The 17,279-nt window shown below is 39.7% G+C and overlaps 1 protein-coding gene across 1 annotated transcript in view; it reads left to right on the top strand.

Moving 5' to 3' along the window:
- LOC124559675 overlaps positions 1–17,279 on the top strand; it is a 766,753-nt gene that overhangs the window by 399,270 nt on the left and 350,204 nt on the right. The window contains exon 3 of the mRNA XM_047130913.1: positions 12,106–12,216. The gene's annotated coding sequence lies outside the window, so the exon portion shown is untranslated. The remainder of the gene's footprint in view (positions 1–12,105; positions 12,217–17,279) is intronic.

Here is a 17,279-nt window from a genome sequence, read left to right as displayed (position 1 = left end):
TGAAATGAGTACAGAGAATACGTGAATTCAGTAAAATCCCTGAAAATGTGCCCCATTTAAATATTTACGCAAAAATAGTTACTAATTCTATCCGACCACGGCTTAGTAATAAAAATAAAGAGTAGGATATGACTTCGTTGCGCAACAGGAAAAGAAAACGGGACATGACTCTAAGAATCTTTCTTTCTTTCACTTACGCCATAGTCCCACAGCAATCGCAGGGTCGGCGCGGTTAGAACGGATTTAGCAAGGTTAGTTTTAGGGGTGGCCGGATGCACTTCCTGCCGCCACCCTGTACCCCCAGGGATGGAATCAGTGTACCCCAGCTGTCTGCATCTAGTGTAAATCGTGAAATAGTGCGAACGTGTTTCAAATGTCTGCGACGCGTGTAACTGAGACGGAACGTGGGGACCAGCCCGGTATTCACCTAGCGGGATGTGGAAAACCGCCTAAAAACCACATCCAGGCTGGCCGGCACACCGGCCCTCGTCGGTAATCCGCCGGGCGGATTCGATCTGGGGCCGGCGCGCCTACCCGAGTCCAGGGAGCAGCGCGTTAGCACTCTCGGCTACCCCGGAGGGTGGGACCTGACTCTAAGATCTCGACTATAAATGATTCTGACTAAGAAATGTAGACGTGAACTCTCTTGCAGACAGATCACGTGCAGTGAAGCAGTACAACACCACACTGTAGCTCTAATGTATATCGGAAAAAAACGGGAATTAAATAACAATTACGTCGAATATTGTCTTGAACACTATGATGCCTCGTAGTCTTGACAGTGCTGACTCATCACACAAGCTGTAAAGGAATGAAAAAAATTGAAACATCCCGGCTGACAGAGAATTCGCTGTCAAGTTCGTATTCAGATCAAGTACAGTCATAACAATGAATAAAGGAAAAGTTTGCTACGCAAATATTGTGCTAATTTCACAAGTGAATGGGGGAGGAAAATAAATCAAAGATGTTTTAGTGGAATTCTGGATTGTTAATAGGCACATCACTGATAAATGACAAACAATGAATTTATACTTGTCGTACGACGGCTTACGAGGTGTAAAAAGCTCAGAACAAAAGAAAACTCCATACAAATCGGAATACACTTTAAGGGAGGTCTCCACACACGTCTTCGCTGATCATTGAGGCTTAGTTCGGAACGAGACTCATCACTGAAGACAATCCTACTCCTGTCCATGAGATTCCAGGCCGAAGACGTGACTGGAGACGCCCCAGACGGCGGTGGGATACTAACCTGCCTGTCTCCCTCCATGCGACCCGACAACCAGAACTGGTGGTCTGGGGTGACGTTTCCTTTCATAGCAGGACCGCTTTGGTTGACATCCGCGGCATCCTTACAGCACAGCGGCACATCGACCATGTTCTGCACCTCGTTTTGTTGCCCTTCAAGAGAAGCCATCCCGGGCTTAGCTTTCAGCAGGAGTATGCCCGCTCGCACACGTGATGGTTTTTAAGGCTTGTCTTCATGCTTGTCAATCCCTACCTTGCCCAGCAAGGTCGTCGGATCTCTTCCCAATTGAGCACCTTTGGAGAACTATGGGCAGGGTCCTCCAACCAACTCGGGTCTTTGACGATCTACTGCTCCAATTGGACAGCATTTGACACGACATACCGCGGGATGACCTCCGGCAACTCTATCAATCAATGCCACACAGAATGACTACTTCCGTAAGGGTCAGAGGTGGATCAACGTGTTATTGGCTTGCTCAATTTCTGAAGCTGTTTCTCTTGAATAAATCATTCAATTTTTCTGAAATCGTAATCACTTGTTTGTCTGTACATTTCCATCACATCCACCAATTCCTTTCCTATTCGGATAACTCCTTCCTGGTGTCTGTTTTTTTTCTTGTAGTGTATTTTAAGCAATATTAAATCAGTGGAAGTGTAACAAAACAAGTAGGCTAACCTCATTGATAGACAGGTGAAATACCGATACTATACCGTGAGCGTGGAACAAGATCAGTCTCTTTGAAAAACGGAAGTTAAATATGAACACAAGGCCTACCATCTATAGAATTGAGAGCCTTGCAAGTTAAATATTATGTCAAGCAGCTAGGGCATGCCGTGCTCTATTGCAAACTACAACTAGAGAATGGCCATCGGAACGTAACCTCGGCTCAAATACACATCGTCCATAAGTCGACAAGAGCCAATAAGCAGTAAGCACCAGTCATCCGTAGCAAGACGGAAACAGAATGAAATAAATTTTCGTCTCCTATTGAACGGCGCACGCTAACACGCAACTCTGCCCACGCTGGCCTCCAAAATAACGCCTTGCACCCTACGTTCACTTTATCAGCCATACATTGTGGTACACTTAGCAATCAAGAAGGTAAAGAACGACTTTGTAACGCTTAATCACTCAAAACTCGCATAAAGCGAATAATTTGAAAAGTGACTCTCTGATGAGCATCTTTCAAAGTAAACACAAGGGGCCAAATCTGCAAAATATGTATAACGAATGACTTTTGGTTTTCTCTTCGTCAGATTTTTTCTCTCCTTCCTACCCAACAAAGAGAAATAATAGATGCTTCTCATCATTTTTACCTTCCCCATACAGTCAAGAAGCGCCATATTTATTAATAAAATAAATCAGTCTGGCACGTGTCCTTGATAACAGTACACTTTTCGAATCATGCCTTACAAAAGATAGCTTAATAATTTTTTAATTATTATATTTCATATACCATGTTTTGTGTCTTACCATTTTCATACTCAAACTTACGACTTCGGAAATAGAGTTCAGTGTCAGTATGCACTAAACCATATGCCAAAACAAAATGTCAACTCAACATTGAACGTGATACAGATTTACAGATTTGCGTTCGGTAATCCAGATTTGGGTTTGCACTGTTTTTATTATACGCAAAACAAATGACAATTTATTGCTCATTCTTGTGCAATGTATGCTTTAGGACTCTGATGACGTTATTGAACAGGACTTAAAACTACTGTTACTTCCGTTTCGAAATGCGCAACCAGTGCAGGAAAATAACCACATGACTTCGTATTTTTTCAACTGCGGATAGTGGCAGAATGCTTGTTGCCTGTAACTATCTACCCAAATGTTAGCGTAAAAATTGGAGAAGCTGACATTAAAAGTTAAAAGCTTTTTACAATGCAATACATCGTTGCAAATTTTATTAGTCATTTTTAAGTTGTGTCCTCCTCTGAGTAACGCAGCATTCATGGTACAAAGTGCGTTCCAGTCCATTTGGGACTGATTGTGTGAAATTCCGAACTCGTGGCGGGTTGCGGCGCTACAATCCTTGAAGTTCCAGTAACAATCGTGTAAAAGGTCAAAGCGCTAGCATCACTGTAGCAGGCCTCTGACCGTGAATGTAACTACAAGACATACTCGTCGGAAAATGACAGTGGCGAGGCAACATGAAGTTGTGTGTTAAGTTTTGTGTTTGTGCTCGACAGTTCGTCAAATTAGACTCCAATAGCAAGAGGCAGGTTCCTGGTCGCTGTTCCACGACAATGCCCCATCCCACAAAACGAAGATCGTGCACGAGTTTCTGGCCAGCAAACGGACCACAGTCGTGGATCACGCGTTATGTTGGCTGGATTTGGCCCCAGCCAGCTTCTAGTTGTTCGCCAAATCGAAGTCGGCAATGGAAGGGCACCGCTATGTCGGAATTGAGGACAGCCAAGAAAATTATACTTCAGTACTAGATGCAATTCCAAAAAAGGGCTACAGTTCATTTTCAAAACACTTTTAAAACGTTCTCAGCTGTGTATTGATTCAGGGGGAGACTATTTTGAATAAATACAGTGATTCGGTAAACAATTTCCATGACTTCTATTTTCCATAGCTACAGTCCTGACTGAACTAGGACACGCTGTATTTTTTGCTTATTGGCACAATGTACACTGGGACATTAATTTCCATTCTTAGATTTGGCGATCATTTCGCCTATCAAACGACGATATGATCAAGTGTTAAACTGCTTCTGCTGCATCTAAAGACATAAACTACTTCATGCAGAGAACGATTTTCAATAAATTTAATACATCTGCTGTGAGTAACAGAAACACCAAAAATGTTTTTTTTATTCCTCACAGTATCAGACAAGACGTATTGTGCCCTTTTCATCCATAATAAGAAAAGTTTTACAACTCCAACAATGTTAGTTATTTTAATTATTGTATTTATGTGCATACAATCCTTCTGGAATAATCATAGTGTCATCTGGATTAAGTTCCTCATCACTTCAATAGTGTTGTCCACTAAAAGAATCTTTCAATTTGGGGAGCTATGTCCAGACTGTATGGCGAATGTTGAAACATTTCTCTCTGAAACCACTGAAGCGAGTCCTATGTCACTTCCACTGCATGCGGACGTGCATTCCCGTGAAGGATTGTGACTCCACTGGTTAACATTCCTCACGCCAGTACCAAAGTTCAAATGCGTCAACGTGCTGCTAGTCTCTGGCCTTGAGAGTTCGTAACGTGTAACCATAAATGAAGACGGAAAATATGATTGTCTGGACAAGCCAGACCTTGATGCAGTTCGTTATCACTCTGTTCAACCACATCTTGGTGAGCTCCTTCATAGCCGTTCGGCCTCGCGTCATCCGTCTTGCTATCTCATCTGTTGATCTATGATAGGTGAAAGAACAGACTTCCAGTTCCTTTAATCGGCCTGAGAGTTGGATCTGTGCTCCTCGATCAGTTATCATGAGTTTGGACTCGTTGGGATTGCTGTCTAATCCATATGATACACTAATGTCACTTATTATTGATAGCAGATTAACAAGTTCATCTCCGCTGTAGGGTAAAAGCTTGGTGACGTCAGCAAATCAGAGGTTGCTAATAGTTCTACTACCAACCGAGATGCTAACAATCAAGAGCATTCTTAATAAAATGTTCTGAATAGATGTTATACAGTTGCGGTGGGGGGAATAGGACACAACGCTGCCTGTCACCTTCTGGTACACTGAAGCAATCAGACATGGCAGCACTTGTCTTCACATCTGCGAGGTGTTTGTTGTATGGTCTTCTGATCAGTGCTATTAAGTGTGCTGCGACACAGAACTTCTGTCAGTACCTGCCACAACTTTTCCCAGACAACACAGTCAAAAGGCTTTCCTGTAGTCAAGGAAGCAGATTAAAGCAGGAGTAGAGAACTCTCGCGACTTCTCAGTTATTTGTCGAATGTTGAGGATCTGTTCATGCGTTTTTTTTATTTGCTTCAATAAAACCTTTTCTGTAGGTAGGCGAGAAATTAAATTTATAATCTGACAAAATTAACGACGTGGGCTTTTTGGTTAGATAGTACCCGCATGCCAGGTTTTCCTTCTTTTTTTCTTTTTTTTTAATGCAAATTATCTGACAGTTGATTGGTAGTAAGTCGTATCCGGGCCCACATGAAAATTCCATCTGTTTCCTTTTCCGTGCTGTTTTTTCTTTGTCTCTTTGTCTCATAGTTGGTGTTTTATGTACTTGCAGTTGTCAAACGATTTATCAGTCTGATGCGATGTTCAGATTTCGCCTTTGGTGAGATGTGGCCACGTATTTGATTGTGTGCCTTCAACCATTGACCATATGTGTTAAGAATATTCATGTTCATTGGAGACCATTACCTTTGACATTTCACAGTATAGTACTTCAGCCAAGACTGTTAGTGACTGATCTGCACGATACGAGTATAATATTCCGCATATCCCCTCCACCATTCCTTAAGTCGTAATTACTTCCCTATTGACATATTAATTATTTTCCCGTTTTCTGCTGCACATTGATTTTATTAGTTCGTTATTTACATACGACGATTCTCATTTCGGAAGTTTGGCGTTTTCAAGCAATCATGGAATATACGATATATAGTTTTTTCGTATAACATTTTCAAGATAAAAGTTAGATGGCTTACATCTATTTTGGTACGTATTTATATTTTAAAGTCACACATTATAGTGTCTTGGAACATCTGTTGAGATTGATCAGTTTCCATGATGTTGAAGCTTGTCCGAACATTATGTGAAGGGCCTATTTCAATAGTGGTACACGTCCATTTTTGTGCATTCTGAGATATAGAGTCCTAAAGTTGAATGAGCGCTGAAAAATCTGTAGCTGAGATACCAGAAGTATTCAAGTACATATACTTGAATATTTCTGGTATCTCAACTGCAGATTTATATATATATATACTTGTATATTTGAATATATACTTGAATATTTCTGGTATCTCAACAGCAGATTTTTCAGCACAAATTTAACTTTAGGACTCTGTATCTCAGAATGAACAAAAATGGACTTGTACCACTATTGAAATAAGCCCTTCATGTATTGTGTGCACTTTCTTGCACTTACGTTCCTTTGACAGCACAGTCCACTCTACTGACACGTACACGTTTACAGTGAATTTAAAATTCATGTTCGCGAAGTCTCAGTGGTAACAGCTACGTACAAAGATCGTATTACTCTATGCTTTCGTGTACTAAGTAGATACATAATTGGTGTTGAGAGCTCTAATGGTTTTTTTTATTTTATTTATTTTTTTTATATTTTTTTTTGTATGTGAAGCGCTGAAAATGATCCTCTCATTTTTACGAAGTCAATAAAGTTTTCTAAATATTGCATGTTCTTTACTTCTGTATGTTGATTAACAATTTTGTCTGGAAATTAGAGTACTTCCAAAATATTCATTATGGTTCCCTTAGATATACAGTGCAGAATTTTCATGGCATTTTCTATTTGTTCTGCTTTATGCGTCAGTGCCGAGTGGTATGTTCGTAATGCGTTTGATCATTGATTTGAAGAACATAACTTTATATGACAAGTTTGTTTGTGTGGCCATCCTCCGCAGCAAGTACATAAGTACTTGTTTTGTAAAGAAAACTGCCTTTTCCTGCTGCAAGTTACTTTATTTATCCCACACGCGTTTCGCCTTCTCCTGTTCTAAGGCATCAGAAGTGGGATCTATAGCGATACAGTTTTGTTAGTTATAGATTATCAAACAGTTCACTTTGGGATTTTCGGTAAAAAAAGTAACTACTTACGATTTGCTGATCTGCATTTCCTCACATCTAGTCTGGAGGTCGCACTAGCACTTTTATCACTGCCATACAATTACATCTTTGTGTTCTCGCCTTCCACACACTGTTCACCATGTTTCTCACTCTTTTTTGTGGTGGACTATTAGTGTGGAAGGCGAGAACACAAAGATGTGATTGTATGGCAGTGCTAGTGCGGCCTCCAGAACAGATGTGAGGAAACGCAGATCAGCAAATCGTAAGTAATTTCTTTTTTTTGCAGAAAATCTCGAAGTTAACTATTTGATAATCTATAACTAACGAAACTGTATCGTTATAGGTCCCACTGACGATGTCTTAGAATAGGAGAAGGCGAAACGCGTATGGGATAAATAAAGTAACTACCAGCAGGAAAAGGCAGTTTTATTTACCAAACAAGTTTATGTGAATTTGGGATACAGTTATGATTGTTAATAATGACATCTGTCGTCGTAGTTTCGTACACACCTCAAAAGTATGGCGTTGTCGTTATCACTTACTGTTAGGCTCAAAAGCCGATTGACTTAATTGTTTCTTATCTTGAGCTCTTGACAATTTTTCAACGTTTTTTTGAACTTAGCATTAAATCTGTTATCTGGGTTGTGCTATATAGTTGTGACATTGTTATTTTTCAAGAAGTCAGCACTTTCCTACATAATTTTCGTGTTTCATACCAACCACAGTATTACCCTTATCTGATTTCACTTTTAGTGCATTACGTGTCCTCAACTTATTATTTATATTTTTAAGAGTATTGTATTCATTGCGTGCAGCTCTTTTGAAGCATTTTCTTTATTGAATTTCTCGTGTCTACGAGTTTTGCTATTTTTATTGTCAGTTCATTCTGTTCTCATATCGATAATTTTGTCATATCTTTTGAAATTACTTCCCTTTTGTAGTACATCAAGCCTACGAGTTGCAGAGGAGGTCTATAGAAAGATTCCACTACCCAAATTATTGGTGATACACGCTATTAATTCCTTTAAGGGTTTTTCAGTAACATTGATCTCTGAAGCACATTAGTAATAGACTTCGTATACTGGTAAAAGTAGTCTATTTTTAGTAAGGTAGTGTAATTCAGTTACAGTATCTAGTTTTTTACGAGTTTCAGAGAAACAAATTAACTAAACATACTGCACTCACTTCATTCAGTAATCCGAAAAATTTCGTTGTGCTGTGTTAAAACGAGTCATTTCTCGAGGTTTAGAAAGACAGTAGTACTATCAAACTGTGCACAGTATAAGTGACCTTTCATATGACCAGTTTCTTATGAAAAATGTACTGCGACGGGACATAGTGGCTGCAGTGATTAGTTTTATTATTTAATAGTGGTACCCGTGAAAGTAGTGATGCTACCGGGTACGTGTTACACAGTAGAGATCTCAAACTAGTCACCATTAGTGTGGAATTCGTGAACTCCTCCCATTTCGCTGGGAAAGAACTCTCAAAAGAAAGAGACAAACATCTTCATCTTCTCTTTGAAGGAAATCCATCTTCTCCAACTAAAATGAAACCTCTCACTCGCAAAGAGACAGTGCTGAAATGAACCTCCGCCGTGACAGATTAAAACTTACTTTGTGTCGTAGCGGAACTCATCCAAAATCCCTGACACAAGGACACCGCTTTTACGAGTGGACAAGTCGTTGGAGACGGAGCTATATTTTCTAATTAAGGCTCCGATGTGCTTATCATTTCATGATCAACAAGATTTTTTACTAGTGTATTTAAAGGCAAACACAGGGTTTCTGGAATCTAGATATAACTTCCATGTTTTAACCTAGTGAGTTATAAATGCAACTGGAGAACTTCAAAAGGGTGCGATGTGCTTCCTTCAAAGGCATTCGTTGACTGTTGAAAACAGAAGTAAAATGACTTAACGCTAGAAAGAGCTTAGAGTGAAATTCTTCGCTAAGGTAACCAGGCAATTTGCTGTAACTGGTAGTCAACGGCCATACTAAAGTTTCACCTCAGCGACCGAGTACACATTGTACAGTGGCGCTGGAACTATGTTAATGAAGCCAAGTGTTGACTTACGAGCGAGGACAATCTGTACATAGGAAGATACCTTTTGCTTCCATTGCGTCACTGGTTGATGACAAGCAGTGTTCACGACGATTTATGGTGGTAGTTGCATGAGATTTACTCGCGAACGTTTCAAGATGCTTTTCCATGGTATTGGCCTCACGTCTCATCCTAATGAGTGCATTGTTGTGAGAGCTAGTGTAGCTGCACTGTTTCTTGCCCACTTCGACACAAATTACGTTATGAGGACGTAATTACATTGTTTATCTGGTATTACATAACAGTTTTGTTCTTTTTTTCAAGAAATATCAGATGTTAAAAAATATCTCATTTTATTAACGAATGCCACTGCCTCAGCAGATAAATAAACACACGATGCTAAAAAGAACGCTGCTCTTTGTGTGCCCCGACTCTTCAGAATGGTCGTTTCAGCATTATGAACTAATTACGATGCAGTAGTAGTCACTCTACTGGGACTCTTTGATAGTGTCCAAATAGTGTGAAAACAACAACAAAAATTATCACATGTAGGAAAACATTTATGGAGCAATTTCAGAACAGAAGCAGATAGACCGTTCCCACGGCTTCATGGACAGCAAGCAGCTCTAAAATTTTAAATTTCAGATTGCCCTCTACACTTGTAATTTTTGGGTAGGGTCATAATTTGAGCATAGAAGAACATCTGTGGAATCTAGCAGAGTAAGAGAAATATTCTGCTCCAATAAAGATCTGCATCTACTTGGCCTTGTTACTAGAACACAATATGGGCAAAGCTAAAATTCTTGTTCCTGTATCACTGCGGCAGACAGTTTTGATTTATAAAGGTTCACGACGTCATTTCTTGGTTGTTATTCCCATTATCTGTCTTCCTTTGCCGTCGTCATAAAATTGAGAAATTCCTAAATCTGTTGTAATCTCCTTGTCGTTATTCTATCGGTTGTTTTCCTTCAACTGTCCATGAAAAACAGGTTTATACTTCAGACTTCCTACGTCGATAGCAGGATTACAGAACGTTCTAACGACAGGTTACGTGGATGAGCGACTGATTAACTTGTCTCCCGAAAAGAGTTTCCCTTGGCTACGAGCTGAATACAGATTCCCTCGAGGAAGGACTCTCTTTCTGATAGGTCTGGATTACAACGGGAACGTCACAATCATCAGTCGTTACACACATCTTATTCGTATGTTTTGAGATGCCAGCCTTAACTGTGAGATTTAGTTCCTTTACTTTCAGTTTTTGATCTGTTAAAGTTCAGTGCTGCGTTCTCTTCTCGTGCCATCGTTCTTTACTAGAACTGCGTTTTACTTCATTACTACAATTATCAGTGGCATTTACTCCATACTTCGTTCAAAACTTTTTACTTCCTATCCACAATCTGCAGCAGGATGATCTTGGGGTGGATCTACATCGATGAGAGAATGACTATTCTCCAAGGCGAGCTAACTGCCAAGAAAGCACGTTTACTCGCTATAATTTACAACTGTCAGCAGAGTACCGCGCTCCTGTTTAGGCCTACATAACAGTTCAGCCGTAAAAGCGATAGCCCTGTCATTCTCATCATTAGCCGTAATGTATCTGACATGCTACTTAAAACGTACCTCAATCAGTGGCAGCTTCCTTTCGCACTCCCTTATCGAAAGTTGCACAGCAAACACCGTATATCAAATGTATGCGCCAGAATTTCTCCTGCTCTGTCATCGCAGTTATTATGCGATATGCACATGGCGAAGTAAAGTATTACTTGATACCTCACGAACTAGGTGTTCTCGAAATTTAAAGAGCAGTATTTTCCTATTAACCTCTGTGTAAACTTCCTCAGTATTAACCGTGTCTCGCTTCCCACGCCCGGGTTCGATTCCCGGCGGGGTCAGGGATTTTCTCTGCCTCGTGATGGCTGGGTGTTGTGTGCTGTCCTTAGGTTAGTTAGGTTTAAGTAGTTCTAAGTTCTAGGGGACTGATGACCGTAGCAGTTAAGTCCCATAGTGCTCAGAGCCATTTGAACCATTTATTAACCGTGTATCATCTTCACACACGTAGAACTTATAATGAAATTCTGAATTCCACTCGAAGAAGATATTGAACTTAAAGTTTATTTCAAGAGAAATGAAGGGATTATAATTGTTTTTAACATTTTATTTAAACTTATCAATTTCCATCGGGTTGCAGCTGCTTCGTGCGTGATTGTTTGACCTCAGTGGAACCTGCACGATGCTATCAGCATGCAGAGAAAAACCACTTGAATCAAAGAGAGTGATAAAATAATCAAGATCTTGATAGCTCTACAGTTACTTCCGTATCATATCCTCACGAATATAATCGGATCGTTAACATCACTAACTGAAATATTAACTGAAGCAACACAAGTTTATTGAAAACTTGGAAAAACTTGAAGATGAGTAATTAGCGCTAGCGAGTAACATCGCTCTGAGCAGTAATCTATATGAGATTAACCAGTAGCTTTTCTTTACGGATACAGTACAACTGTGAACGGGAGAACTTACAAAGATTATCAGTTTCTTTTCTAACGCAGTTGCGATTGTTGCTCAAATAGCCACGACAGCAGCGACGCTAATCGTCGAGAGGACGAACTTCATTCACATTTCATCGCTGGAAAACGACGTCACGAACATTGCGAATGTTGTAATCGCACCTATGTAACGGTCGCTATTGACGAGTCGCCATAGCAACCAGCGTAAATCTAATATCATATTCAAGCAGTAAAAGACAGACTCTGTATAGAAATGGAGATTTTAATCGTTTGTAGGTAGAACCATGGTGTTATTTTGTTAATTCCTTTTTATTTTTGTTTGTGATAGATCAGTCTAATGCGAAAGATTAAGGAATAGTAATATGACATTGTCTTCAGTGATTTAATACTTACACGTTGAATCCAGGAATTGATTCAGAAGCTAATTATTCATTTGACAGTAATTACATTTTCATCCGTTTGAGTTTCATGATGATATCAGTGAAATGAATGAATAACTGTAAATTTTAAGATCGTTCACTTCAACAATAACCATCTCATGCATTTTTTTTCTATTGCAGCTTGCAGTGACCAAGCAGGAAGCCTTCAAAACCAGTGGCAAACCGTCAAACCAACACTGACTTTCTGTTCTTCCTACGCTAGTCTCGGAACTACCATGGCCGATGTTGAAGGTATGTTGTATCAACTGTTACAATCAACAGTGCTAACGTGAATTTGGACACATCAAAACTTGAGGGGAAAAAAGAAAAAGACATTACGACTTATGTATGTTAAAACCTGACGAGGTTCATGAAAATCAGAAATTTGATTCCAATGTTCCTCTGAAAAATCTCAGGCTTTGACTATTGGACTTATATACTCAAATATTAAAAATTAAAGTTCACTTCATTAACGAATACATTACCAAGAGATATCAGTATAGCACGATTCATGCGTAAGGTTGACTGTACCGGTATAATTACTTCAATGAAATTTAAAGTTTTATAGTTTAACTATACCCCTTAATGAAAACAGAATTATGTCAAATTCATATTATTCGCCCCAACCTAACACGCGTTTTTCTAAGGTCTCTTTGGCTGGATTATATTCCGTAGTTACATCAAAAACAGTTGAATTCGAGACCCAGAAAGTAGCTCACGTACGTCAGCCGTAGCACTCGTTAACGTAACCCTTTAGTCCAACCAGTTTCCTTATACGCAGCCTTACATTTAAAGAATTATAGAATGTGGTTGTTTTCACATATGTCGTGTGATTATTGTGTTAACTCCAGTTCTCTTGCCATGAGAATACAGGTCCTAACGCTCTAAGGTTCAGCTCGACATTCATTGTTTACGGTTTAACTTAGGTTCTGCCTCTAGTTATTTAGTTTCACTGATACCACTCCCTCCGATGCGACAGCACTTGTATGCTAGCAAGTTTACTGTGAAGTGCAAGCATATGCAACAGAAAACATAATATTCGAATACTGACAAAAAGATATACAAGAATAACACAATAAATAATGCCAAACATGTTGTTGGTGTTATTCGGATACTCACCTGAAAATACTTTACAAAATTTGTAAATAAGCTGGAGGTACTTGTTTCTGTGGAGTTCCGGTGAAGAAGTGGATTTTCAATCGGCTTTCCAGCTTAAAGCTCCTACCTCTGTCATCCTGGCTAAACATGCAGCTTCATGTCACAAATACTTTAACATACAACATTTCGGCGTCCGGAAATAGTTCGAAAGGGTAGCGATCAGTTTAACAAATATTGACAATGCTAGGCTTCGAAACTTAGGATTTGTCGCTTATAAGAAGGAAACATCATTTATACAAGCAAGTAAGGTTTACATTAAATAAAAATGTTGCTAGCTTGCTAATAAATACAGCTTGCTACGTTTCAAATACTTTTCAGATGCGTTTTGATTAAATGATGACGAACAGCTCATTCATTAATATTTTAATATATACCTTCATTTGATATAGAATGCATCGTTGGAAGAAAGTACACCGCCTGCTTTCAGAATAATCAGAATACAAATTTACCAGAGGATATTGTCCCAGTGAGATCCCTCGGATCATTCCCGTAGTGCCACTGTTGTTTGTTACCGTGGGGAAGTCAACACTCTGGCAGTGCAGAGCTTATTCGACAGAGCAGTTGGCCAGTCATTCGTGATGCAAACTGGTGCACCTCTTTGACTTACACCGAGAACAGTGGCGAGATGTGGTCATTTTAAAGCAAAATGAGATATTTCTGAATTCCTGAATTTAATTATAAAGACAGCATTGGACCTAAATTGTGCGCTGTTTCGTGTCCAAGAGTTATCCACCATATCACACACTTTTTGTTCCATTACAAGATACAGTCTACGAAATTGGCAATGCCTTTATGCACAGATGTAGTTATAAGAGCACACGGGAGAACTGCAGTACGTTTCCAGCTCCGCCCAGCACCCTAATTGAGCATTACAGGGGTGTATAGGAAGATTTCTTCTCTCATCATCACTGAACTATACTCTGCTCATGATGAATTTATAGATTTATTCTGGAAAAAAATTACCACTTGTATGCGACTATTCCGGCACGCATAAAATCTGTAAAAAAGTCTTGAGGTTGTCTAATGCGGAGTGTATCCATTATTCTGAAAAATTTGTGTAATGACTGTCATCATTTACTCCTCCTACCCACTCTCTTTTGCTGCTTCACATGGGTGATTATTTCAACTAACTAGATACGTGTCATGAAGATACGTATACTGCTTACAAGGGAACCTCCCCATCGCACCCCCTCAGATTTAGTTATAAGTTGGCACAGTGGATAGGCCTTGAAAAACTGAACACAGATCAATAAAAAAAACAGGAAGAAGTTGTGTAGAACTACAAAAAAAAATAAGCAAAATATACAAACTGAGTAGTCTGTGTGCAACATATGCAACATCAAGGACAGTGTGAGATCAGGAGCGCCGTGGTCCCGTGGTTAGCGTGAGCAGCAGTGGAACGAGAGATCATTGGTTCAAGTCCTCGCTTGAGTGAAAAATTTGATTTCCTTATTTTCGCAGTTATGATCTGTCCGTTCGTTCATTGACGTCTCTGTTCACTGTAATAAGTTTAGTGTCAGTGTTTTGCGACCGCACCGCAAAACCGTGCGATTAGTAGACGAAAGGGCGTGCCTCTCCAATGGGAACCGAAAACATTTGATCGCAAGGTCGTAGGTCAACCGATTCCTCCACAGGAAAACACGTCTGATATATTCTATACCACACTGGTGACGGCATGTGCGTCACATGACAGGAACATGTTGTCGACCCACCTAACTTGTACACTTGGCGAATGGGTAAAAAGATTCTTTTACCTTGCCCGATTTAGGTTTTCTTGTGGATGTGATAATCACTCCCAAAAAAGTGATGAAAACATAAGAGTTTGTCACATAAACTGCAACAAATGACTGCAACAGTCGCACAGTTTTCCCTGTGCTCTGTCAAAACATATGTTTTTAACGTTTTCAAATTTTTAGATATGTAGACCGTGAAATCCTGCATATGTCCAAGCAAATCTGAACATGTCCTGGAATTTTGGAGAGCGAAGTTGATTGTGTGTGTGTGCCTGAACTTTGATAATTGTCTGAAAATAAAAAATTAAAATTATCAGTAGGAGAGGGACTCGAACCTAGGACCTCTGGCTCCACAACTGCTCACGCTAACCACAGGACCACGGCGCTACTGAGGTAGTACTAGCCTTAATGTTATAGATGTTGAGCATGGACTACTCAGTGAGTATATTTTGCTTATTTTTTTCATAGTTCCACACAACTTCTTCCCGTTTTCTCCATTGATCTGTGTTCAGTTTTTCAAGGCCTATACACTGTGCCAACTTATAACTAAATCTGAGGGGGGTGCGATGGGGAGGTTCCCTTGTTAGTACGTTGTGTTGAATGTTTAAATTACCGCCGTAATTTGGATGTAAAGGTCTAACAGCAGCCGTGTTTGCAGAGTAATTAAACAGAATTTAGGTCATTCTGTTATGCAAACATCTTTTTTTGCAGCTAGACGTATTTCAGCATCTTTGAGTCATCAATAGCTGCTTTTGATACGGTCTTTATTTTCTAGTTTGTTAGGTATTGGAAGATCATTTTTCATTATTCTATAACTTGCCATAGTTATCTTTGTGACGCTCGTTCTCATGTACATGCTCACTGATATGGAAACACACGCAGAAATACGTGACATGTTTTTGTTGAAACTTACAAACTTCATAAAGACACAAAGTTTGGTTCCCAGAGAATAAGACTGTAATAAAAGTACCCAATGACAATTGCACAGAGATACTGAAACATGATTAAAAGATCACTTATCATTAGAGAGCTCTTTTCTGGAAATGATAAGTTGAGAACTGTTTGTAGCTGTTGATCGTTATGCATTCTGTATTTTGTCAAAAGTCCCCACGCATTCTGCCTTTTGTCAAGAGTCCCAACAAACGTAATACTTGGTGCAGTAAATTACGAAACTATTTCAAAATTTTTAGAGCTTACGTGAGTGCAAAACTCTTGTAAGCTTTGTACAGATGAGCGCACATGGTTTAATTAAGAGTGGCTGCAAACTTAGCATACCAGCCGCTGCGAGAATGTCTGCAATAGCGTCCTCCTATTAACGTTGCAACAGTTGTATATACCGTTTCATTCAAAGCACCAGTTAGCTTTGACGCAAGTGGACGTCTGATGTTACAGAACCAATGTCGATGAACTGCTTGACACACACATTTCCCATGGCCAAAGTGTTCACACGTTTTTGTTATTTTATGAAAGGTACATGGACAGTCTGTTGTACGTTACTCCGGCACCATCACAATCCACTCGATACTTGTAACGTGGAGCATACAGTTGTTCTTAATTGACCGACTGCTTGGGTCTCAATACCGAAATTTGTACAGTCATCGAGTAAGACGGTCAGAAACTCAACCCGTCAGTAATTTACCGATCCTGTTGGGTTTCTTGACGAGTTGCGAGACAAGTGCTAATAATCATATTCTTGAAACTATGAAACTCAGACAAGTCATAGAAGGAAAACAATACATTTCTTGACAACAACTGATACTTGGAAACGGTGTATCCTGTTCCGCGCATTATACCAAGCGTTGTCGGTGCTCATTCTATTGATGTACAGGACTCTGTTTCGCTATATAGTGCACGGACCATATTTTAACAAGAGCAGAGGCCTAGTCGACCACCAAACACGTGAATTTTAAACAGCCTTACCACAGTACCACAAATTATAGAGTAGTAACTAGGACAACAAATAAACATTTCATCTGAAGTTTGTTGTTTGAAACTAACTCTCAAAAACCATTGAATAGCTGCGTAACGAATGTGAAGATGGTGGAAACATTGAGAGAACAGCGATATCGCCTATAAAACATCTTAGAAGGGTAGGCTGTTTATTACAGCAGTCTTCCTGGTGCCATACTCAGGGGAGGACGGAGAACTAAGCAACTGTGCAATAGAAAATCCTGAGAGGGAATACTACATACCAAAGATATGGCGCTAAAGACAAGCCTAACAAGAATTAGTGTATAAAAAAATAGCAATGCGAGTCTGTGCTTCTACGTTGCGATTACGACGAACTTTTATTCGACATTCCACAAATGGCAGCAAATAGAATTGTTTGATACAGAGTAAATCCTTGTAACTGTACGCTGCTCGGCAGTAGCCGGTTACCGTATAAGGTTGTCTTCGCGTCTACGCAGCCACGTGTTGGCAGCT

The sequence above is a fragment of the Schistocerca americana genome, chromosome 1, assembly GCF_021461395.2.
Source record: "Schistocerca americana isolate TAMUIC-IGC-003095 chromosome 1, iqSchAmer2.1, whole genome shotgun sequence".
In the NCBI taxonomy this organism is placed as follows: Eukaryota; Metazoa; Arthropoda; class Insecta; order Orthoptera; family Acrididae; genus Schistocerca; species Schistocerca americana.
The sequence above is the reverse complement of the archived record's forward strand: the minus strand, read 5'-3'. Positions and strand labels throughout refer to the sequence as shown.